Source organism: Halichoerus grypus, chromosome 2 (assembly GCF_964656455.1).
Source record: "Halichoerus grypus chromosome 2, mHalGry1.hap1.1, whole genome shotgun sequence".
Classification (NCBI taxonomy): domain Eukaryota; kingdom Metazoa; phylum Chordata; class Mammalia; order Carnivora; family Phocidae; genus Halichoerus; species Halichoerus grypus.
In genome coordinates this window covers 65,802,101-65,827,309 of record NC_135713.1, presented here as the reverse complement: position 1 = coordinate 65,827,309, position 25,209 = coordinate 65,802,101, and the positions used below count along the sequence as shown (strand labels likewise).

General features: G+C 37.5%; 1 long non-coding RNA gene across 2 annotated transcripts in view; it reads right to left on the bottom strand.

Annotated features, from left to right (window-relative positions):
• Window positions 1–25,209, bottom strand: part of LOC118528545 (uncharacterized) — a 288,557-nt gene that overhangs the window by 229,467 nt on the left and 33,881 nt on the right. Inside the window, exon 3 of one of the 2 annotated variants that reach the window (XR_004913716.2) lies at window positions 1,223–1,262. The exons of the other annotated variant lie outside the window; for it this stretch is intronic. This is a non-coding gene — a long non-coding RNA (uncharacterized LOC118528545). The remainder of the gene's footprint in view (window positions 1–1,222; window positions 1,263–25,209) is intronic. 2 annotated transcript variants of the gene reach the window in all.

Here is a 25,209-nt window from a genome sequence, read left to right as displayed (position 1 = left end):
ACACAACATCAAAAACTAATGAATTAATATATGTTGGTTAATTGAACATAAATAAATAAATAAATAAATAAATAAATAAATAAATAAATAAAACAAACCAAGGGGGGAAATTAGGTTTTGGTGATAGTTACACAATTTTTTAAATACAACAAAAGCATTAAACTGTATGTATGTTTTAAATAAGTGAACTTTAAGGTATGTAAATTTATACCAATAAAAAGCATATTCACAGCAAGATGCCTGGGTGGCTCACTGGATTAAGCAGCCAATTATTGATTTTGGCTCGGAGTAGTGAGATTGAGTCCTGCATTGGGCTCCATGCTCAGTAGGGAGTCTGCTTCTCTCCCTCTTTCTCTCCCTCTGCCCCTACCCCCATTTGTACTCTCTCTCTCCCTCTCTATAATAAATAAATAAATCTTTAAAAAAAAAAAGCATATTCACAGCAATAGTGTTTGTAACAACAGAAAATTGAAAATAATCCAAGCATAATCAATAGAACAAATAAATAAACTTGAATATGTATACCCTACAATGTGAGTGAGCTATGTAAGAGTATAAATAGTGAAGAACCACAGAAACATATCGCTGAACAGTAGAAGGCATTTGCAGAAGTACACAGACTAATTCCATGTATGGAATTCAAATAGGTAAAACTAATCAAAGTAATAACTCTTTTTTTATTTGATTATTCACTTAAAGGGAAAAAAATCAATGTCATAGTTAACAATTTGTCTATATTATAAAAACTTTAATTTTTAAAGTGAAAGATCATTTTGCTACGTAAAAAGTCTTCCTCTCTAAAAATAAACACCATCAACATCTTAACTTCATTCTGTACTTTATTTTGTCAAATTCTTATTCAACGAAAGTTAAGGAAAAAAATCTCTTGACAAAATGTCAACACGGATGATGAATAAATACTAAACATTATGAAAACATCCACTAAACATCGCAAACAAAAGGTCAGTCCATATTCTATCCCATTGTGAGTGATGGCAGGTTAAAAGGGAACAACTGAGGGCAGGAGCTTCTATTCCATGAAAGACTTCATAGGGCTTCATAAACTTTAAGATCTTCTGTTTCAAGTAGAAATAGGTTATGAGATCAAAAACGTTTAAAAGTAAACTGTCTTTCTTTTGAGGCCATTTTCTCTTTTCACAATTCTCTACTCATATATTTACGTTCTGATTAAATGAGAAAGCTACAGTACTCCCACACTTACCAATTTTCTATGTGGTTTCAAGATTTGGGTGGTATCATTTCTGAAAGAGAAGTGAGGGACAAGGTCAGTGGGTTTCTGAGTTCTACCAACAGGAGATTCTGATTCAACGAGTTCTAAACATCTGAAGATTTTGAAAGGATCACAGGGAATTTTAAGGAAACCACTGAATTAGAGAGTTCCAAATCCCAGTGCTAGTTTTACACTGTAAAATATGATAACTGTGTAAAGCAACCAGTTAGTTAGCAACATCATAATGGTCTGGGCTGGTCAAGTCATCAAATCACAGATCTTGGAATATAAACAGTCTGCTCAAAGATAAGCAGAATAGCTATTTTATCTAGTAAGAAAAACTGAAATCACATCCAACTAGGAAGGCCCAACAGGTGTTGAACACAAAATCAGTAACCAGAATGCATTCTTTAAGTCATGTACATTCTTCAAGATACTTACTCCCGGGGAAAATGAGAAATTACATGATAAGGAGTTCTCATTCTCTAGGTATGTGGTAATATTTATCTTTTAGATATGTGTAAATAATCTCTACGTTGTGACTGGGTCTCAGTTTTTACCCAAAGATTTTCATGCCTTTTTGCAAAAATGGACATTAGGAATCAAGAGAAAATTAAGATCCAGATTTGTCGATTTCTCTAACTTGGTAATGAAGCAGTAGCAGGGTATGTAAAAAACAGCTAGAACCAAGGCACAGATTTAACTCGCATACCTTATCCATCTGTGGTTATTTAGATAATAGTCATCTCCTAGAGACTTCACAGAAATTTTAGAAGTAATCTGATTTTTTTTAATGGTTGTCTCATAAGGTCCTCAAATTCCTTTCAAGGGTAGATTCTCTTGGGTTTTACATGGATGACACTTTCCATGGATGACACTTTGATGGATAACACGATATATGCAGACAGATATTGATGGAAAGCCAGAGGAATTACCCAAATAGTATGGAAAGAGGGCCAAGTCCAGGCCTGTGACAGAGCTGAACCTTTTCTAGTGTCTACAAGTTCCCATCCCCAGTACCACCAGGTCCCTCTCCAGCATGACAGGCCTGCTGGTCTAGTCCTGCTTCCACTAAGCTACACATTACAAAGAGGAGGTTTTTCTCTCATCCCCTTATTTCTATCTTGGACTGATTCACTGTTTTAACTTCTCTAACCTTCTTTGGAAAAGAAGTTACATAAATAAGGACTTTCTTTTGGTTAGGACATGTTGACTAAAACAAAGTTATTTTTGATTCCAAATATATTTTGAGAAAACAAATGCTAACAAACACTAAACATTAATATGCCTTTTGTTTTTATTCTTTTTATTCTTTCAAGAAGAAGAAAAATAATATGAGAATAAGAAAACAAACAACCTGATTTAAAAATGGCCAAAGAGGGGTGCCCAGGGGGTTCAGTCAGTTAAGTGTCCAACTCTTGGTTTTGGCTCAGGTTGTGATCTCAGGATCATGAGATCAAGCCCTGCGCTCAGTGAAGAATCTGCTTGAAATTCTCTCTCTCCCTGTGCCCTTGCCACCAGTCTCTCTCATTCTCTCTCTCTCTTTCTTTCTCTCTCTCTCTCAAATAAATAAATAAATCTTTTAAAAATGGCCAAAGACTTAACAGATACCTCACCAAAGAAGATATAAAAGTGGCAAATAAACATACAAAAAGATGCTCCATATCATATGTCATCAGGGAAATACAAATTAAGACAACAATGAGATACTACTACACACCTATTAGAATGGCCAAAATCTGGAACATTGACAACACCAAATGCTGGCAAGAATGTGGAGCAACAGGAACTTGCATTCATTGCTAGTGGGAATGCAAAATGGTACCACCATTTTGGAAGACAGTTTGGCAGTTTCTTACAAAACTAAACATACTCTTACCACAAGATCTAGCAACTGTGCTCCTTGGTATTTATCCAAAGGAGTTGAAAACTTATGCCCATACAAATACCTACACATGGATATTTATTGCACTTTTATTCACGATTACCAAAAGTTGGAAGCAACCAAGATGTTTTTCAGTAGGTAAATGGAAACTGTGGTATATTCAGACAATGGAATATTATTCAGTACTAAAAAAGAAAAGAGCTATCCAACCACGAAAAGACATGGAGGAAACTTAAATGCATATTGCCAAGTGAAAGAAGCCAATCTGAGATGCTACATATGGTATGATTCCAATTATATGACATTGTAGAAAAGGCAAAACCATGGAGACAGTAAAAAGATCAGTGGTTATGGGGGGTTGGGGGGCTGAATAGGCAGAGCACAGAGGATTTTTTAGAGCAGTGACAATACTCTGTATGATATTATAATGATGGATATATGTCATTATACATTTACCCAAGAATGTACAACACCAAGAGTGAACCCTAAGGTAAACGGTGGACTCAGGGGTGATTATGATGTGTCACTCTAGGTTCATACTTGGTAAAAAAAAAAAAAAAAAAAAGCACCACTCTGGTGAGTGATGTTGATAAAGGGGGAGGCTTTGCATGTATGGGAGCAGGGAACATATGGGAAATCTCTCACTTTTATTGTAAGCCTAAAACTGCTCTAAAATATTAAGTATTTAATAAAAATAAACAATAATAATAATAGTAAGAGGCTGAATAATTTATCAGAATATCAATATGTGTTTTTATTCTCCTATCCATAGGAATTTTCCCCCTCTCTCTCCCAAGGAGATTTCTAAGCTTATGTGTTCCCTTGCCTTGCTCAAACTGTTTTGTGTCCAAATATAAAACAAAAGCTACCAGTCACCTAGAAGATAATCCCCACTCTTGACTTTTATATTCAAAAATTTAAACTCATGGCAGAAATTAATGCATCATTCCAGAAAAAGAGAAGAGGCAAATGAGGGCTTTCAGGTAGGGGGAGGAAGAGGTAAAGAGCTTCTCTTACAGAGTTGAGGGACCACAGCTCAACTCCACATAGATGTACCCATACATCCTCTCCCCAAAAGGTGACTAGCCCTCTGATAGGTCTTAAAGATGACTGTGGAAGAGTAATAGACATAGAATACTAAGAATCATGTTTATGGGCACCTTGGGGAAAAATCTTAGGCCCACTCTTGGTAGAGACGTGACAATGATGCTGTGTCGCTTAGGAAATGAGCATTCAGGACTAAAGATTGGGGAACATAATGCTTTGGTCTGCGGAGGAGCCTTAAAATCTTTGGATGATCAGGACGGCAGGGAAAAAGTAATGATTGAGATTGAATTTCTTGGCAGTCCACCAGCAGGAGCTTGGAGAAAATCTGTCCTAGAAAAATAAAGAAGATACAACAGTTTCTTATTGCCCTTTGTTATAGAATAAATACTAAATTTTGTACTATAACAATATTTGGTAGAAAAATGCCCTATATGTACACCTTACTTTTTCAGCCCAAGTTTAGATGATCAGAAAGAATTCTTCCAGATAACCACTAACCCATGTTTTCAATTTAAGAAAGGTCATACATAGAACCATCACGATATTTGGTCCAGTGGCCACAGCAGACCATGCCTTGTGTATACAATGAGGAGAATAAAGTATAATAAATTGCTCTAGGTTACACATAGAAGCCAATCACTTCTTCTCACTTATAGTGGAAAAAATAAAAAAGGGGTAAAATATAAAAATGTCATACCTCCACTTCTGAAAGCATCTTGTGAATAGTACCAAGTAAAGAGAAAATGTATACTTACTAAACAAAGAAAAGAGTCACCCTAAATGAATTCAGTTAACCCACAATGTAACTATAATTCCAGTATGTTTTCCTCCTTCTTTTAAATACAGAACTTAAGAAGACTCCTGGGTTAATCTCACTGAAATATAATGTTGGGAGTAAAGTAGATTAAAGTGTTTTAAGAGTGTTCAAGTGTTTTACAGATTTACTTTTATGTATTTATTTTTAAAGATTTATTTATTTATTTGAGTGAGAGAGAACAGAGGGAGGGGGAGAGGGAGAGAGAGAACCTCAAGCAGACTCCCTGCTAAGTGTGGAACCCAACTCGGGGTTCGATCTCACAACCTTGTGATCATGACCTGAGCCAAAATCAAGAGTTGGACACTCAGCTGACTGAGCCACCCAGGTGCCCCATTACCTCAGTTTTCCTACCTGCAAGCAAAGCGTACTTATTGATACAGACTTGTGATCTCAAAGTTTAAGCTTGCCTTTTAACAAGTTTGGTTTCTATGACATTGTTCAAAAGACTCATCCTAAGATCTAGTCATTATCACTACACAGACATTAGACTTCTCAGGGCCTTGATTTTGAATATAATAAATAGCCCTAAGTCAATGGATATAAAAATGCAAATACTGAAAACCCCATTAGTCTCTGAGTTGAGAAGACCTGATTAACAGGAACAGTGATTGTGTAAAAATAGGATTCTAAGTAGTGTCCCTAAATCCCAGTAGACAATCTACAATATAGCCAAAAGTTTTCTTTTACTTCTTTTTCCCACTCAAAATTTTCCCACAGAAATACATGCCAGGGGCGCCTGGGTGGTTCAGTTGGTTAAGTGTCCCATTCTTGATCTCAGTTCAGGTCTTGATCACCAGGGCCATGAGCTCAAGCCCCACATTGGGCTCCACACTGGGCACGAAGCCTACTTAAAAAAAAAAAGAAAGAAAAGAGAAATATATACCAAAACTATATCTAAATGTGGATTTGAAACTGAAGGGTCATTCCAGGAGTGTGTGTGTGTGTGTGTGTGTAGTGTGTGTGTGTGCATTGTGTTTTATTGTGGAAGAGAAATACAGAAGTTTACAATGGCATTCTAGTTTTGTACCAGATACCACAGAGTACAATACCATTGTACTCTGTGATACAGAGTAGAGTATCATTCTACTCTGGAATGACCTCCACAATTTCTTCTCCCATATTTTTCCTTTCCTCTCTTCTTATCTTCTTATCTTTTGTCCTATTCTTCTTTATAGAATTTCTCTTCCCTAAATCTATGATGTTCCTTGGGTCATTCAACAGTTTTCATAATTCTCCTTGGAATTTTGGTTCTTGCAGCACATATATTCTTTCAGTGCCAATTAATAAATATGTCTTCATCACAAAATCATTTTCTTGGCTTAATAATATGAGAAGCAATAGAATATGAGAATAACTTAGCTGGAAATTAGGCATCATTAAAGAATGGAAGGACAAATAAACCATGAAAAGTATTTATATGTCCAGTCTAAAATCCTGGCTCAAATAACCTATTGCTGAAATAAGGATAAATTAATTAATTTTATAAATTCAACTAGTAAGACATATTTCTCTAAAAAGAATGAAAAGAAAATAGCAAATTGGCCTTTACATTTTAAAAACACATTTTTCTTTCAAAACCAAATAAGGGAAAACTCTTACTCACATTTTTGATTAGCTTATTTTGTTAAAACAAATATAATTAGGCCATGCTTTGAAAAATAGTGATGGGGCGCCTGGGTGGCTTAGCTGTTAAGCATTTGACTTTGGCTCAGGTCACAATCTCAGGGTCCTGGGATGGAACCCAGCGATGGGCTCCACGCTCAGCAGGGAGTCTGCTTGTCCCTCTCCCACTCCCTCCATCCCTCCCCCTGCTCATGCTCTCTCTCTCTCAAATAAATAAATAAAATCTTTAAAAAAAATAAAAGAAAAATTTTAAATGATAACCTTCTCTGGATAGAGAAATGAACACCTCTAAATAAGGATTAACTGGGTTTTATACTTATTTTTGCCCCTTTTAAAAGTCTTTCTCCTTTTGTCTTTAAAAGCTCTTTAATCAGCAACTGTGTGAGAAGCAAAATGTCCTGAATAGATGAGGAACCTGAAGATGGGAGAGCCCCCAAAAGCCAATAACTATTCATTGGAAAGCACTGCAGACTGACTTGAGAATGGAAGCTAAAACTGGCAGTTTCTAAATCTAAAAACAGGTGAGGGAATGTGGTATCCAGTAAACTTGAAAGAGGCGACGCTGTCTATGAACTTCTAGAAGAGATCAGCTCACCTCTAAGACAGAGGACATGCTAGGAGGAGATCAAATTGAGGATAGTGACAATTGAGACAAAGGAGAAAAGGCTTATGGGAAGAAGCCAGGAGATCTCAGAAAGCAAGCCACCATATTACTTAATGCTACCTAAAAATAACCCAAGAGGAACTATGTGAAGCTAGAAATACTATCCTGAGCCATACCTCCTAAAAGTTGAGAAAAACTAGCTTCTCATAAAATTTGGAAAGATAAGGATTGAGGTAAAATATCATACCTTATTATAAGAAAAAAAGAGAATGAGGAGCAGAAAAACACTACCAATAATGAAAGCATGCCAAAAGATGTGCCCACATATTAGACCAAAATTACCTCAAAATGAGCAAACAGATATTAAGACATGGTACAAGATATGAAAAAAACAACATCAAAATCAGAAAAAAGCTCAGAAATGTAGTGATAGTACTCATAAAAGAATCAGAAATAAGTTTTTGAAAAACCATTTCAATAATGAAGAATAAACAGAACAAGCAAAAACCATTTCAGTAATGAGGAATAAATAGGAGGAGCAAAAAAGCAAATAAACATAATACATAATGCCTGAAGAGAATTGTAAGGTGAAAAGAAATAGTATATTAAAAATTAAAAAGGAATGAAGACATAAATTAAAAAGGAACAAAGACAAAGTTAAAAAGGATTTATGAGACAGTGACAAATACTGAGCATAAACAAAAACGACCCAATACTGATAATAGGAGCCTCTGAAAAAAAGAAAACCTAAGCAAGGTTTGAGAACATTTGCCAAAAATTGTAAATTCAATAAAACCTCCCTTAAAATTTCCCTGAAACTATATATTGAGATTCACAATGATCAATAATAAGACATATGCCTATAAAATGATTGGACTTTGAAGAAAAAGAGAAATGTCCCTTGGGCATTTAAAAAAAAGTGAGCAAGGACTTATAAAGAAAAGTAGACATTCATCTAATTAATTATCATCTTCTATTACTGTTTTATGCCACAAGAAAATGCAGTTAACATACATAGTTAAGACATTCTAAGAAAGAAAATGTAAGCCAAAGATTTCACCTAGCCCAAACTGACTTTCAAATGTAAAGAGCAATTGGTATCAATGTGCAAAAAGTTAAGGACTAGTGTTCCCATGAGCCCCCCTGAGGAATCCACTAGAGCATAAGCTTCAGACAACCTGACTAGTCAGAGGGAGATTACCATAAGACATTAAATAAGTTTTATTTAAGCATTAAATAGTTTCATGTAGGGGCACCTGGATGGCTCAGTTGGTAAAGCGTCTGCCTTCAGCTCAGGTCATGATCCTGGTTTCCCAGGATCGAGTCCAGCATCAGGCTCCCAGCTCAGTGGGGAATCTGCTTCTCCCTCTGACCCTACCCCCTCCCATGTTCTCTCTCTCTCTCTCAAATAATAAATAAATAAAATCTTTAAAAAAAGTAGTTTCATGTAGAACTACAACTAAATGAGGATTAAAGGGATAGAGTATAGTACTTGATGACTGTGAGCTCAGACAACATAGGGAAGGGGGAGGGAGAGTAAGAAGAGCATATGCAGAGCAAATTTTTAACTGTTTGGAGTAGTCATTGTTGGTAATATCATTAGCATTGCTGTTATGAGTTTGTTGTGGTACATTGTGGAATAAAGCAAGGGGGGTAATTATGGGACGTTCAGCATGGAAGAAAGGAGATGCAAGTGTAGTAGAAAAGAAGCTAAGTAAAAATCCTACAGTACTGAGGTATCCATAGTGCTCAGATTGGGGTCTTGAAATATCATTTCCACTAAAATAAACCAGGGCTTTTTAGAGCATGCCCTCAGTAGGGTGATATCACCCCCCACCACCACCAAGGAAGAGAAAGTTGGTTTGGGGGGGGATGAAAAAAAATTTTATATTACAGTGGTTTGTGGTCTTCCAAAGCTCAACTCTACCTAAAAAAAAGAAAAAAATCTTATCTCTTAATATTTGATTTCTTTAATTAAGGATATATTAATTTAATTTTAATTTTCTCTTGAGGGGTGGTGATAATTTTTTAAAAATACCTTTTAAAAATTTTCTCGGATGGCTTGTTTTATCTTCAGATGGCCAAGATAAAACAAGCCATCCGAGACACTATCTCAGAAAAAGGGCTGATTCCAGGACTAGAGAGGAAATACATAAAATAAATCTGGAATATTTTGTCATGCCAGAGGGGAGGAAGCTATCAATGATTATTAAGCTTATGTCAGAAGCACTCAAGAATCAACTTAGAGAGGCCTCCATCTGCCAAAGATGGACAATTTGAGCTTCAATAAAGATAATAATAGCAATGGGCTGAAATCTGCCGAATATATTTAAATCCATAAATCCATAAGGTACTAAAAAGTAATCATTAGTCACCTTCAGAGATTATTAGGGAACTAATTCATTATTTCATATCCTACCTTTTTATTATGTACTATACCATTATTTTGTGAACTCAGGGAATTAAGAGAATACTCACACCACAAAAATAGAGACAACCAGACATAATGTGCCCCCCCCACCCCCATGGTCTTTCCAAACACCAATTAGAGTCTTACCAAAGGGACTGAACCTGAGTCAGATCAGGCTTCTGGATCTATCTCCCAAATACTATGCCAGGAAATAAAACCGATTTTTAAAAATTGATGAGTTCTTGTCAAAAGGGCACAAAACATCTTAAAGTTTTTACTGGCCAAACTACATCAATTTGAGCATCAAAATAAATAATGATAGTAATGGGTTTTAATTCGTTGAATAAGAACAATCCATGTGTCATGCTGATAGAAAGGAAGGAAGGAAAGGGAATAAGGAGGAAAGGGAGGGAGGGAGGAAGGGCAATATATAATAATATGGTTATTTAGAATAAATACAAAAAGAATGATGGGATTAAAAACTGCAGCCATGGCAGTAATAATTGAATCATGTAAACATCAACAGTGGATGCTAAAACTAAGAGGAGAAAGTTGCTGAGAAACATGATATTTACATAATCTCAACGCATCTCCCCCCACAAAGTACTTACTAATTACAAAGGGGTTAAAAATTAGTACTTTACAATAAAGAAAACTGAACCTTTACAATAAGGAAACCTTAACCAAATGATTCCATTTAACATCACCAACAATGGGACAAATTGACATTGGATGGCTCCTGATATGATGCACTGAGCAGAACAAAGCGCCTGTGTAATATTCCTGTCAAAAATGCATAAATGGAATTTAATAATGAGGAAACATCAGACTCCTAAATTGAGGGACATTCAACAAAAACAGCAACAACACAACAATTGGCCTGTACTCTCCTAAAATGTCAAGGTCATAAAAAACAAGAAAATATTTATAGACAACTCTAGACTAAATAAAGAGACAGAAAAACTAAAAGCAACATATGATCCTGGATTGGGTCCTGAATTCACTTGTTAGAAAGGTCATCCATTGGGACAATTAGCAAAATTTAAATAAGGTCTCTGGATTAGATGATAAAATTGCATCAGTGTTAATCTTCTCATTTAGATGGTTATACAGTGATTACCTAAGCGGTATTGTGGTTTTTTTAGAAGCTGCATACTAAATTATATAGGGGAAATAGCACATCTTGCCTGTAACTCACTTTTAGTTGATTCAGAAAAAGGAATAATGTGTGTCTGTGTGTGTGGATGCACTTGAAGAGAGACAGAATGATAAAGCAAATGTGATAAAACGTTAACATGGTTGGTTCTCTGACTATTTTTGTAACTTCTTTGAAAGCGAGATACTACTCCAAAATAAAAGGTTAAGAAAAAAACCTCTCTGTTAAAATAACTCTTGGGTCAAAGAGGAAATGAAAACCAAAATTACAAAAAAAAAAAATCTTTTTTAGAAAATAATAATAAAAACACTATATTATAGCAAATGAAGAAAACCTATGGCCTCAAATATTTATATAGCTAATTAAAAAGAATCTAAGCATTACGTTCAGGAAATTAGAAAAGGCAAGCAAAATAAACCCATGAAAAGCAAGAGATCAAATAATAAACGTAAAATCAGAGGTTAATGAATTAAAAAAAATGAGTAGAAATGATAAATAAAGATCAGGTTAACCAAATAAAAACAATAAAATAACCCACGAACAGATTTATTCAAGGAAATACGCAAGTTACAAAACGGCACATACTGTATATTTTACACTTCCCAGGTCCTGCCTCACATTCTCTTGACCCAACTTTGACCCCAGTCACTGCTGTGGTAAGCAAAGGACACAGGTGCAGGCTGTCCCTCATCTCACCATGGGGGGTTCTGGTGCTGTAGCCAAGATAAAACAAGCCATCTGAGAGCTTACAGAATTCCCAATGGATTCAAAGCAATATCTTACCATGAAGGAGATACAAGAGTGGGCACATGAACACAGACTAACAGAACAATGTAATGGCTTATTAAAGGCTCAGCTAAGGTGCCAGTTCCAGAAAGACACCGTGTGAGGTCGGGGGACTGTCCTTCCAGATGTAGCTATATGCATTGATCAATGTAGAAGGTTATGCTGCCCATAACTGGAATATACTCTTCAGGGAAACAGGGTGCAAGTAGGACTGGCCTCTCCCACCATTATTCCTGTGACCTATTTGCAGAATTTGTGCTTTCTGTCCCCTCAACCTTATTACCTACTGGATACTTGGTTCCAGAGATGCCATAAGGATTCCCCTGAACCTGAAGCTTTGACTACCACCGAGACTTTGTGAAAACAGGCAGAGAAAGGAATCACCATATTGGTGGAGGTAACTGACCCTATATACCTGAGGAGCAAGGTTGCTGCTCTGCCATGGGGACCAAAAGAAGTATGTTTGAAACCCAGCAAAACCACTGGGACACTGCCTGGTGTTCCCATGTTCTGAGTTCTGCCAAATTTCAGCTGAGGAAAGAGAGCTACAAATATTGAACATGGAGCATAAATGTCAGGCATTTGTTTCACATGTACTTTCCCACAAAATCTTTACAACAATCCTAAGGTATAGGAATTATTCCTTCCCTTACAGTTGAGAATGACAGGGCAGAGATCTAAACCCAAATCTGTGTGACACCAGAATCTGTGTACTTTAACCACATTGCTCCATCTCAGGGCACTTAGAGGAAACTTGAAGGATGACCCCATCCTCACTAGAACCTTGCTGGAGAAAATCTCCATCTCTGACACCCATGGATGTCATCTGCACTTGAAAAATCCTATGAAAAACAGTAAAATCAATGCATTTGGCCTCTGGAATACTCCAGCCTCTTTTTCCTTGACTGATTTAAAAACTCGCATTTTTTCAGGCTCACATTGACCTTAGGTCACCCCTTCATTGACCAGACATCCCGCCCAGGCCTATCTAATTCTATAAAAGTATTTCTCCATTCTCACTTTTAGTTGAAATTACCATAACCTTGTTGTCATTGTCCCAGTTAAGTGTCATACAAACAATTTTAAAGGCTGACTCATACTAACATGTGACCAATATACATAGCTCTGGAAACAAGTTTAAAAACAATGTTATTACACCATGACTAAAAGTGAAGATTAGCTATAATTTCCTTCCAAAGACCTAAAATAGTACTACAGTATAGAGATACATGAAGATACTCTAAGGCAGTTCTATGTGGTAAATTAATTAAGCCTAGTACATTTATTTAGAAAATGATTACAATTGTCCATGGATAAAGTCAATGAATTTGGAATTACTGCATCTTAGAACAAATATGGCCAACTAGACAACTCAATGTGTTCCTTGCCCTAGAGAAGCCAAACAAAGATACCAGGAGAGAGCAATGGCCCTATAAGAGCACAATCTCTCTAGATAATAAAAATTTTATATAAGAAGAAGAATGGGCAAAAGGGGTATTAATGGGCAAGAATACATCACAGCTCCAAACTGATATATTCACCCAGTTTCTCACTTGAAGCCCCAGAAGGCACCATCAACAAGTCTTCTTATCCCATAGAAGAAATTAATGGTTTTCTTTCTATGTAGGCTTATACCAACTACCTAAATAATACAATACACTAGAGGAGCCATGAATAATAGCATGGATTTTAAAAGCTGTATAAAGTAAATAATCCCCCTTCTGCTCAGAAAACAAAGCTAAATCTCTGGCAACAAGTATATTACTGAGTACTTTATGGACACAATGCTCATTAAACAAGTATTTACTGAGTACCTATTATGTACCACACTGGATATTATGCCTAGACCCTGAGGATGCAGTTGATGGTACGAGCCTCTCAGCCCCTGGTAATCCCCGCCCCCTTACTCATTCTGTGTAATCCCCTCCCCTTGAGTATAGGCCAGACCTAGTGACTCCCTTCTAATGAACGGAAATGGCAAAAGTGATTGGATATCACTTCCAAGAAGAGATTATGAAAATACTGGAGCTTCTGTCTTGGATTCTCTCTCTCTCTTTCTCTCTCTCTCTGATCAGTCACCCTAGGGAAAGCCACCTGCCATGTAGGGAGGCAGCCCTAGCCCATATGAATTAGGTTGGAAGTAGATCATCTAGGCACGCCAACCACCATAGGAGTGAGCTTGAGAGCTCCTTCAGTCCAACTCGGGAGAGATCTTGAGCCAAAGCCACCCAGCTAAGCCACACACAAATTCCCAACCCACAGAAATTGTAAGATAATAAATGTATGCTGTTTTAAGCTGCTATGTATGGGGTTAATTTGTTAAGCAACAACTGAAAACTATTACACAGTGGTTTATAATACAAACAAGGTCCTTACCTAAGTACAGCTTATAACTGAGTGGGTAGAGATGGATAATAAACACAGACATAGGTAATATAATTTTGCATAATTTTAGAAGCTATGGAAAAAGTAAAACAAAGTAATGGGACACAGGGTGACTGCATCAGTGAGCTGAAAAGGAAGACCTCTCTGCAGGGACCAGAGTGAAGTGGGCCTTTGCATTCAAGGCAAAGTATAAGTGCTATTGCAATAAATTAAATAAAAAGGTAGATACGAGAATCCAGCTACCTTCTTTTAAGCCAAACATTAAAGAAATTTGCAAAACTGTAAAGCAACACCATTCTTTTCAATAATTTTTGTTTTGAAAAATAGTTATTTTTCATTAAAATGTTGTGCATTATGTATTATTGTTTTTAAATGAATTAATAAATATTTTTAAAATTGTGTTTCAATTTCTAATATAATAAGTATAAATAGCTATACCTCACATAAACAAAGTCTTTTGAGGATCCTCAACAATGTTTAGGAGTGTAAAGAGGTGCTGAGACCAAAATGAGTAAGAACTGCTGGTATAGAGTATTATGGCTCATGGTATGGAGTATGTATCTTATTCTAAGTTGAATGGGACAAAAATCCATTGAAGGATTTTTAAGCAGGATGCTATGACCTGATTTAAATTCTTAGAAATTACTTGGGGTCCCATAAGAAGAATGGACTATGTGGGAGAAAAATGTGGAAATCTGTCAGTACTTGGCAAATAATTACCTACAGATGTTTTCATGTAGGCCTGAAGAGGACAGTTCTGAAACTGGGGGTTGGATTTTTTATATTAGAAAAAAAAATCCCGTGTGAAAATAACTGATATGTCTATTATGCAACTGAAGATCTGCTAGTACCATATTAATTTCAAAATAGAGGAATAAACAAATCCTGATGATTCCGAATGCAACATGGAATTTCCTTTCACCTTTTCCTCAAGCCCTGGAGATTTATTTAAAGCCCTAATGTTGTACTCTGTGGACTTTACCTAGGCACACCATATAATTTCTAAGCAAAAGAGCAAATTATACTTTTGGTGACATTTTCTGCAAGATGAAACAATCAGAAAACAGGGCTACCTGCTGGCTACATTCGGCTTTGCTTTTGCCATTACGAAATTCACACTTCCATAAATTGGCAGTAATAGAATTTCACCTGCCTTATAAATAGCACTTTTCAAGTTGGATAAAATGTTATCTCCAACAGCGGTGTGCCACAGAAATAGAAAACAAACAAATCAAAAAGCCCTCTAATTTTTGCATTGTTGGATGAAATGTGGCGGGCTTTTTTCCTGCCAAATACCAACCCACAGAAACAACAGGATCTAGTCTGAAGTTCTATAAAGTAAAGATTTCAGTTAAACTGAATTACTATGGGTGTTTTAGATATCTTTACTAAGCTTTTCTGCCAACTCTAGGGAATACTCATCATTGTCAATGACTAGTAAGTCCTAGCTTGATTTTTCTCCCAAAGGTAATGTTTCAGGAAATATAACTAAAATAGTAGGAAAAACAGAAATTGTATGTCTTCCCGAATCATACGAATTCTGACCTTGTTCATATCCTCCTTTGTGAATCAATCAAACACCGAGGTCAATGCCTACCTAGCGTAACCTAAATACACCACATACCACAGTAATTTCCCTTTTTCACCTTTAGAAATGTAAAAAACAACAACGAAAACAAACAGAAAAAACCTCCAATAATTTTATTTTCTCTGAGTAAAAAAGAAAAGTCTGGATGACAAAAGAATAAAATGTAACAGCACAAGAGAAATGAAAATCTGCTAAGGACTTGGTGTAGTGTGCCTGATTTGGGCTACAGAGTACTATTTTAGCTTACATTGCTCATCCTGGCTTTTGACACAGAGAAAGCAAGCTTAAGAAAGATCAGATTTTTTTATTCTCTTTGGGCCAGCCTCAGGTAAGCAGTTTTAATATAGCTATTGACCAGTGGCAGAAAAGAAATTATTTTCCTGAATGTGTGATTACAAAATCAAATGTGGAATAAATGCAAACAAATCTGATAGTAAAAGGCATAGCTTCTATGAAATAAAAGTGTGATTATTCTTTAACCAGTTGTTCCAACCTAATGAAATTTACCAGAGTGAATTTTAAACAGTACATCTGAAATAGCACTTTATTTGCAAAAATTCATTTCATGCAAATTTTCAAAACTGTATTTAAAGTAAAGCACATCAGGCTTATTAAATTATTTGCATGATAGCTAGAACAAGGAAACCCTGGAAGTCAGTTTAATTTCCTTCTACTTCTCTCCATCCCATTTTCTTTCACTCTTAGTGACAGGCTCTCAAGACCCCACTGTTCCTGCTCTGTAGGGTGGTAATTGCCATATGAAGCAGGAAGCTCTAAGCAGAAGAGGCATTAAGTATGCCAGGGCCAAACTTACCTGATGCAGCTGCCAGCATCATGTGATTTTAAAAGTTCCAAAAAGCCTCCTTGCTCCCCACAAATTTTGCCCACTGGCTTCTACCTCCAAGCCAGAAATTTCCATAGCTTCTACTCATTGCCCCAAGGAAATAAAGACTCTTGCCTAAATACCAATATTACGTAGGAGAGAGAGTGTAGCAAAGTTTAAGTGGAAGGATAAAGAATGAATGTATAGGGGCGCCTGGGTAGCTCAGTCGGTTAAGTGTCTGCCTTTAGCTCAGGTCATGATCCCAGGGTCCTGGGATCGAGTCCCATAATGGGCTCCTTGCTCAGTGGGGAGTCTGCTTCTCCCTCTGCCTGCCACTCCCCCTGCTTGTGCACACGCTCTCTCTCCCCCTGACAAATAAATAAATAAATAATCTTTAAAAAAAAGGAAATGATTGACTTTATAAGAGTTGTGTTAGTGGGAGACTCTGAAATCCAAGCGAATTAAAGTGGAAATTTCATCTATAATATACTTGGTGTATAGGCAGGTATAGGGTCAGTAAACTGGAATCTTGGTGGATAAAGAAGACAGTGAGTAATGAATGCTCACTCTACCGGGGAAAAATGATTCTCCCTGGAGCCAAAATCCAAAGCCTTGAGCAAAGCTGATTCAGGAGGTACAGGAAAGGCTAGGCACCAAAGAAGCGAATCAGGGATATGTCAGAGGAGTTTTACCCTGGTGACATCTTAAAGGCATCATGTAACTTCCTAATTGATGACAAAGAATATGATCAGCTTTGTATTCAAACATCTGAGATTACAGTATGGAAGTAAAGGTTGGCACTAAGGGTCTACAACTTAAGAGAGAAAACAGAACTGATGACCTAAGAGAAAAAAATTACAACTCATCCACAGTGAGCTGATGGAGGAGTGTGAAGAGGTGACATCACCAGCAAAATATATTAAAGAAAGTAGGACAGAGGCTATAGCTACGAAGACCAGGCATAGGCACTGAGCTAGAAAAGGGGCAAGAGAAAGATTTCGGGATGAAAAAGAGAGCCAGAAAGATCTAGAAAACTAAGGGAAGAAAAAAAATTCAAGAAAAGTGCCGACAAAGGTGTTGACAGCTAGAGAGGGGCAGACAGGATAAGGACTGTATATACATAGCCTGAACTCACAACCCCGAGATCAAGACCTGAGCGGAGATCAAGAGTTGGCTACCTAACATACTGAGCCACCCAGGTGCCCCCAGAATAAGGACTATTAAAAGACTCTGGGTAGAGCAAGATGGAGGGCACTGATGAGCTTTCACCAGGTGGACTCCCTGGAGTAACAGGCAGGATAGGCTGTGTGAGAAGATGGAGGCACAAAATATAAGCCCCTCACTGGCCATTAAGGGAAACAGAAAACCAGATGATAGCTCAAGGAAGCAGCCATGTCAAGCAAAGATTTTTCTCACGGTAGAGGGGACGTAAAAGAGAAAGTAGATCCAATTTCCTCCTTCTGGCTCAATGGCAAAAAATGAGCACAAGTAGGCAAGACATGTTTTGACCCCAGATCCCTTTAGACAAGGAACTGGGAGAAAATTAACTCCCCCTTTAAAGTAACAGATGTTAGCGTCTCCTCCAGATACATTTATTAAGGAATGAAAGACGTTTCTCCAAATACTCCCCACTCCATTCCACCCCACTCCCCTCCTGCCCTGTGGACACCATATGCTTTCTAGCAGTTTCCCACCCACAGGGTCTCAGTCCACCCTTTCCTGAGCCAGGCCTGGTGGTAAGACCCACCCCTCACCCTTGTTTCAGCTGAACCATCTACTTGCCTCTCCTCCAGGGTTTCCTGACATCTGCACTCTTGTCATATTGAAGCAATAATTTTTGTTGGGGTGGGGGTTCCTGTGCATTGTAGGATGTTTAGTAACATCCCTGGCCTCTCCCCACTAGATGTCAATAGCATCTCTCTTACAGTCCCAACAATAAAAAAATTCTCCATATACTGTCAAATGTTCTGGGGCAAAATACCTCAACCCCACATTGACAGTCACTGCTACAGACACTTCTGGTCCCCTGATTCTTCCTAGAGTTCAATATAACACACCCTCTCCCACCCAGTTTCTCCCATATTGCCTGTCTCTGAAACAAGCAAATGACACTCTTTTCTTTCCAACAGTTTTTCACTACGGTAAAAATTGACAAGTCTTAACAAATATAATCCTGATGAAATTCCAGTTTCAAGAATTATAACAAAATGGCCATGCCCCCAGATTCCAGAGAAGCATGACGGGAAAGGAGAGTTTCCATGCTTACTTTCTGGGATTCCTTCTTAGCTAAGCAGGGGATATGGCCCCGTCCCAATCATGGAGACATTGGATGCCAGACCCACCTCCTGACTCCCAGTCTTGTTGAACACACATGTAGGTCACACAGCCATTAGATCCATTGGGTTGACTTCATTATTTTATTGTCAGGCTTGGGTTGCATGGTCACCCCTTTTTGCCAAAAAATCGTTGTAGTTTCTTGGCACTTTGTTCTTATGTTGTGGGGCCTCCCACATCTATCCTTCAAATATTCAGATTGCCCAAGTTTCAGTCCATCATTTATAGACTTTGCATCCTACGTAGAGACTTAATGGCTCCAGGCCTGGAATCTTAGCCCTCATCCAGGCCCGAGAGCGAGGAATAGCATCTCCCATTAGACTCCAAGTCTCCCTCCTTGGCTCTCAGGCTGCCCTGTACTAACCTATACTCACTCCTTTATTTTTCCAGATGGTCTCCAGGGCTCTGGCTCTGGATTACACAGCCAGCCCTCGCCCTAGTCCCATTTTTCTAGGCACCTTTCATTTGACTAAAACATCTTTTTGAGTGTTGAAACTATGTCAGATTTCAATAAATTCTTCTCACAGTCCAAGCAACATAGTGGGTCCTTAGCCCACTTACAGAGAAAAAAGAACAGATATATTTTGAATCTAATAAATTATTAATAAATTTCTAATGGATTACACTAGCTTCACCCCCACTTTTCAAAAGCCTCTCTCAGTCATTATTTATGTCCTTTTCCTCATCTCTCTTAGGAAGTAATTTTTTACCAGGCTAAGTCATTTTACACAGAAAGCAACACTGATAATTTAGTTAACTTAGGGATACATCCCTGACCTCTTGACCAGCAAAGATATTAAATGTTCTTGCTTCTAAACTGAGCCCCTTTCTTTTTTGGAAATGTATTTGTACATGTCTTTGGAATCCTCTCTTTGAATGACTTCATTCGTTGTGATATAAGTATTGATTGGTTCCATAAAAAGGAAAGAAGTTTGGTCTCCTATCTTCCTCATGTTTTTATCCTCTTGAGGATGGTTACCATTTATCAAAAATGGTCTATCCTTAGCAACACTCTCCAATTGGCTCCCAGATCAATCAACATGCCTGTAAATTTTTTGCTTTCAGCCCTCTGCCCTCATATAAACATCCAGAGGAATAAATGCCTGTTTTTCCAACCACCTTCTGGCTAATTTATTTAGTCCCTGCTCCAAAAAATAACCAGACACTTCCCCTAAGGCTTTCATAAAAAACCCCTTCTAAATCCTACCAATTCTCCTCTCAAACTATATAACCTAACAGAGCCACTGACTCCAGCATATGTCTAACTTGCTTTAAAGAAAAAGAAAGAGAGAGGAAGGAAGGAAGGGAGGAAGGAAGGAAGGGAGGGAGGGAGGGAGGGAGGGAAGCCCAACCAGAAATGTCAATATAAGAGTTCAGGATATCCACTACCACTCTACCCAGAACTGACAGAACACACACACATGAGACCAGCCCTTCCTTTGAGCAAAGACTCTTGAGAATCTGCAGAATGTACACATTGAATTGATCTGCTCATGTCACAGATAAAACTGACAGGAGAGAGCTTTTAGATCATTCTATTCCCTAAACGTCAAGATGAAGAATTATCATTTACAGTTATAATCTTCTCCCATTATTGAAAACTCAATATACAACAGTAACTTTAACTCTTGGTTTATACCCAAACTTTTTATTTAACTGACCTGAAAGGTTGATTAAAATTCCATTTGATGCTATAATTTAAAAACAAGTGAGATGACACCTCTAAGCATACATACACATCCACTTTTTTGAGTCATTTGAAAGGATTATAGAAATAAATGAACTGCACAATAAACCAGTAGAAGTGAGAATTGGTCCCTGTGGGTGTGTGGGGATTGAGTATAAGTGAGGAAGTGATAAATTGGGAAAGGAGAACAGGATGCATCTCTCTTTAGGCCACAGAAAATAACATAGGAAACTGTTAAAGAGTGTAGGAAGGCTTTTCTCCCACTTCTTTCCTCCCACAGGAAATCACTAATACTTTCTGAGAAAAAGGATAAGTTGTCCAATTTTTACCCATTAGTAAAACAGCAATTTGTAGACTTAAGCATATTAGTGAGCACTGCCCTTTATAATAGCTCAAGAAAACTCCACTTACAAGGAAAACACTTGACAGTAATCCCTATTGTTTCTAGGGTAAACTCACCCTATTTCAAATGTAACTCCAAAACTGTGACTTTTAAAGAATAGCAAGCAGGTTAATACTGGGAATTCTAAGACCTTGCTAAAAACACTTCAATGTAATGTAATCCTTCTCTAGAATTAATGAAGCAAAATGGGCAGAATAAAGAAATGTATGCTTTTGAGGCATCTAGTGATGCAGTCAGTTAAACATTCGACTCTTGGTTTCAGCTCAGGTCATGATCTAAAGGTCGTGAGATCAAGCCCCGAGTCGGGCTCCACACACAGCTTGGAGTCTGCTTCAGATTCTCTCTCCTTCTCCCTCTGACCCTCCCGCTCCTGCTCTCTCTCTCTCAAATAAATATATAAATCTTTTAAAAAACTTTAAAAGAAATGTATGCTTTTAAGGAGCATTTTAAGTATGAGTACACAACATGCCAGACTTTTTGAGAACCTTTGGTAGAAGCAGCTGAGCAGAGCTACTTGGTGCCTCCATTTCCCTCCTTGTAACCTCCACTGAATGTGATCACTAGAAGTAGGTCCAACTCATAACAGATCCTGGTCTGGCATCGTTAATTCAGAGCAACACTTTTTTTTTTTTTTTTTTTTTTTTTTTTTTATTTGCGAGAGAGAGAATGAGAGACAGAGAGCATGAGAGGGAGGAGGATCAGAGGGAGAAGCAGACTCCCTGCTGAGCAGGAAGCCTGATGTGGGACTCGATCCCGGGACTCCAGGATCATGACCTGAGCCGAAGGCAGTTGCTTAACCAACTGAGCCACCCAGGCGCCCCCAGAGCAACACTTTTAAGAGGCCAGGTCAGTTTCCATGGAGGAAGAGGCTAGGACATCTTCCTTCCACACTTTACTGCCCCCATACAGGTCCTTACTCCTTGGGCTGTCCCCAGAATTAACCTAGAAGCCCAGCAATCAGAGCAGACAGACATAGATTTGATCTGGTAAAAATCCCCACGCTAACTTCTCATCTCTAGAATTTAACCACTCACCAACTTGCCTGTAAGTCATTTTCACTAGGTCGTGATGAAAAAAATTTAGATCTCTAATACAATCACAACTTAGGGTTCCAAGAAGAAAATAATGGCATTGAAAGTCAAAAGCTATTTACAGAGCTTCTGATATCTTCTGCCTTTTAGTAATATGTGATTTTTTCATAGTTCCATTTTTTATAATGACTCCAGAGAAATAGGTTTTGACTGTTTGACAAATTTGGAATTATTATACAATCTTTCATAATTATTTGGAGATTTCTTCCTACATTTAAAGACTTGAAAACTATAGAGAACTTACATTGTTGACTCCCGTGAAATAGCATATATTCAATACAATACCATCCTGAAATTTTGGGATGGGTAAGTGTTAGTTTACACGTATATGTTGTAACCTGAATGGAAATACCCCTACATGATTAAAAAGAATATCTGATTTCCATTGCCATTTGGCATGCAAGGCTCTGGAGGCTCTCTTTCCCCCTTTCTGTTTTAGGATTTTTATTCTCTATACACTTGCTAACTCAGCCTGCATTGCTTTCTTGACATGCAGGGGGTCGGGGTGGAGTGCAAGTCTTATCAGGTTAGCATTTTGACCTCTAGAAAACTAATATCACTATGCAACATATCCACGTTTCTTGTCTGATAATTAAGATCCATATTTTTGGGATCCATGGAATCTCGATACCCCAGAAATGCCATGTAACACTAAATATTTCTGTGTCTTCTTTCCCACCCTTATGAGCTGAATTGTGTCCCCCCCCCAAAAAAAATTACTTTACAGAAGTAATTACATTAAAGTGAGGTCATTAGGATGGGCCCTAATCCAATATGACTGGTGTCTTTATAAGAGGAAATGTGGACATAAACATGAATACAGAGGAAAGATGATGTGAAGAAACAGGAAGAAGATAACCATCCAAAAGCCACAGAGAGAGGCCTGGAACAGAACCTTGCCTCAAGGCCCTCAGAAGGAAGCAATCCTGATCACACCTTATCTCAGACTTCTAGTCTCCAAAACTGTAAGAAAATAAATTTCTGTTGCTTAATCCACTCAGTCTGTGGTACTTTGTTATGGCAGCCCTAGGAAACTAATACACTTACCAAAGGAAGAAGAGTGCAGGAAGTTTTAAGATGCCAAAAGGACAGATTGTAAAACAGTAGGAAATGAGGAAGTTCATTAAGATGACAAGTGGGAGCCAACAGGTTACATAAGAGTACAACTGTTATGCACTCCCCATAAAGGAAAGGATTAATTTTAGGTCCTGCTGGACCATGCACAAGGTGTAAATTAAAGAAAATTATCTCTCCAATCCTAGGTTTAAAGAAAAAAAAAACATAGGCATTGAAATATATGAAGATACAAGGTAGCAAAAAGAAACCTGCCATATTGAAAGTATATTAGGGTATTGAGTTAAAATAAGTAGTCCTAACATTTGAATACATAAGACATATTACAAAGATGTAAGTCTTTGAAGCGCACAGTGGCAGTGCTAGGATTCCTTGAAAATGCTGAAAGAAGTCCCACTAATGGACTTACTAGAAAATGCTAGTAAATACAGGCCTAAGATAATTGTAGCACAGTGAATTGAGGCTAGTAAGAAATAGATTGCAATTAAATTTATAGAATCATTGATAATGGATTTTTCCCAATGTAATTTTTTTAATATGTATAAATTTCCTTTTACTGAACACTGATACATAAACGGCAACTTGAAACAAGTCATTAATCAATTTTAGCTGTCTGTTTTCCCATTTGTAAAATGGAAAATATATGGGTTATAGCTACATAAATATCTGAGATACTCAGATTGAACTTACTGTCTTCCTGGATAGGAGCCATCAGAGGTGGCACAAGCAAAGGGCATATAATATATAACATGTTAGTCTTGTTGCTCTGATCCTTCTTACTCTATTGTCCTGCTCACGTGGGTGAAGAAATGTACCATCTAATGTTTCATAAAAGAGAAAACATTTTTCTGTCTTTCCTGTCGTGGGGAAGTTTGAGTTATCTTAATCATACATTGTGCTCTTGTCTTAAGCATCAACACTCACCTTGGTTTTCTATCCATGAGCCAGAATACTGGGTTGATTATTATCCTGCAAGCATAGTCTTTGCCAAGGTTTACCATTATTTTTCATTAGTTTCAATTCTGAAAGGAAGGAGACAGAGACTATATATGATGATGGATGGGGTTAAAGGCCCAAGGACTAAGATGATTGTATAAGGAGCTACTGCTGGGTGATATATGAACATATTGGAGTAATACACGCTAAAAGTGAGGGGGCAGCATGCAGCAGTTGGCAGGACAACAGGCAGCCTAAATTACATCATTCATTTAACAGGCCTAACATACGGTAGCTATTAGATCTCCAAAACAAATGCAAGACTAACCAACACTCTCATAGAAAAGAAGCTTCCATTCTTAATTTTTTTAATAAAAGGCCTCAGTCCAAGTTGCTGCCAATTCCAACATAATAATCATATATATTTCTAAATGAAATAACACAGACCTTGCCAAAAAATTAACAGTTTTACCTGATAACGTACGTTTAAAAATGTGAAATGTTCTTGTTTTTGTCTCTTACACATTTTTTAAGGAGCTCTGTAGGAATTCAATGGGATAATTTAGTGGTTTTAAGCAGCAATTGAATTCTGTAATATATAAATCAGCTCATAATTGTTTTCAGGATGAAAGATATAAATGCTCTATATTAAAGCTGGCCTTTGCTTAAAGCAAGTGAAACGTATCTTCAATTCTGTCACTTTCCAATTAATCTTATTTTGTGTTGCAAAAAACAGGAGAAAGCTCCAGTGATCCTTTGGGGACCTAATTTTGTCCTTGTTCTACATGGTTTTCAAATAGTTACCCTACTCAGGAAAAAAACAGGAAAGTGTAAAAGACCAAGATACAACCACTACCCCTCTATTAATAATCATTGCAAATTTTTTTTATCATACTTAAGTAAAACCTTTGATCTAGATGCCAACTCTTCTGGTGAACTACTCTTAAAGTCTCAGGCCTTTTGTGAATACTCCAGAAGGGAAAGGGTCTAGGGCTGAAGGATGAATACAAAACAACTTTGCACTGGGGTGCCTGGGTGGCTCAGTCGGTTAAGCATCCAACTCTTGATTTCCACTCAGGTCATGATCTCAAGGCCATGGGATCTTGCTCCGTGCTCAGCAGGGAGTCTGCTGGAGATTCTCTCTCTCTCTCACCCTCTCCCTCTACCCCTCCCCCGGTTCTCTCTCTCAAATAAATAAATAAATCTTAAAAAAACAAAAACAAAAAAACAACTTTGCACCAAAATTTGAACAGGGCCCCAAAAGTTAACTCATTCCTCATTGTCTGCTTCTGAATTCAGTGCTTTATCCATGTCATTCTCAGCATGACC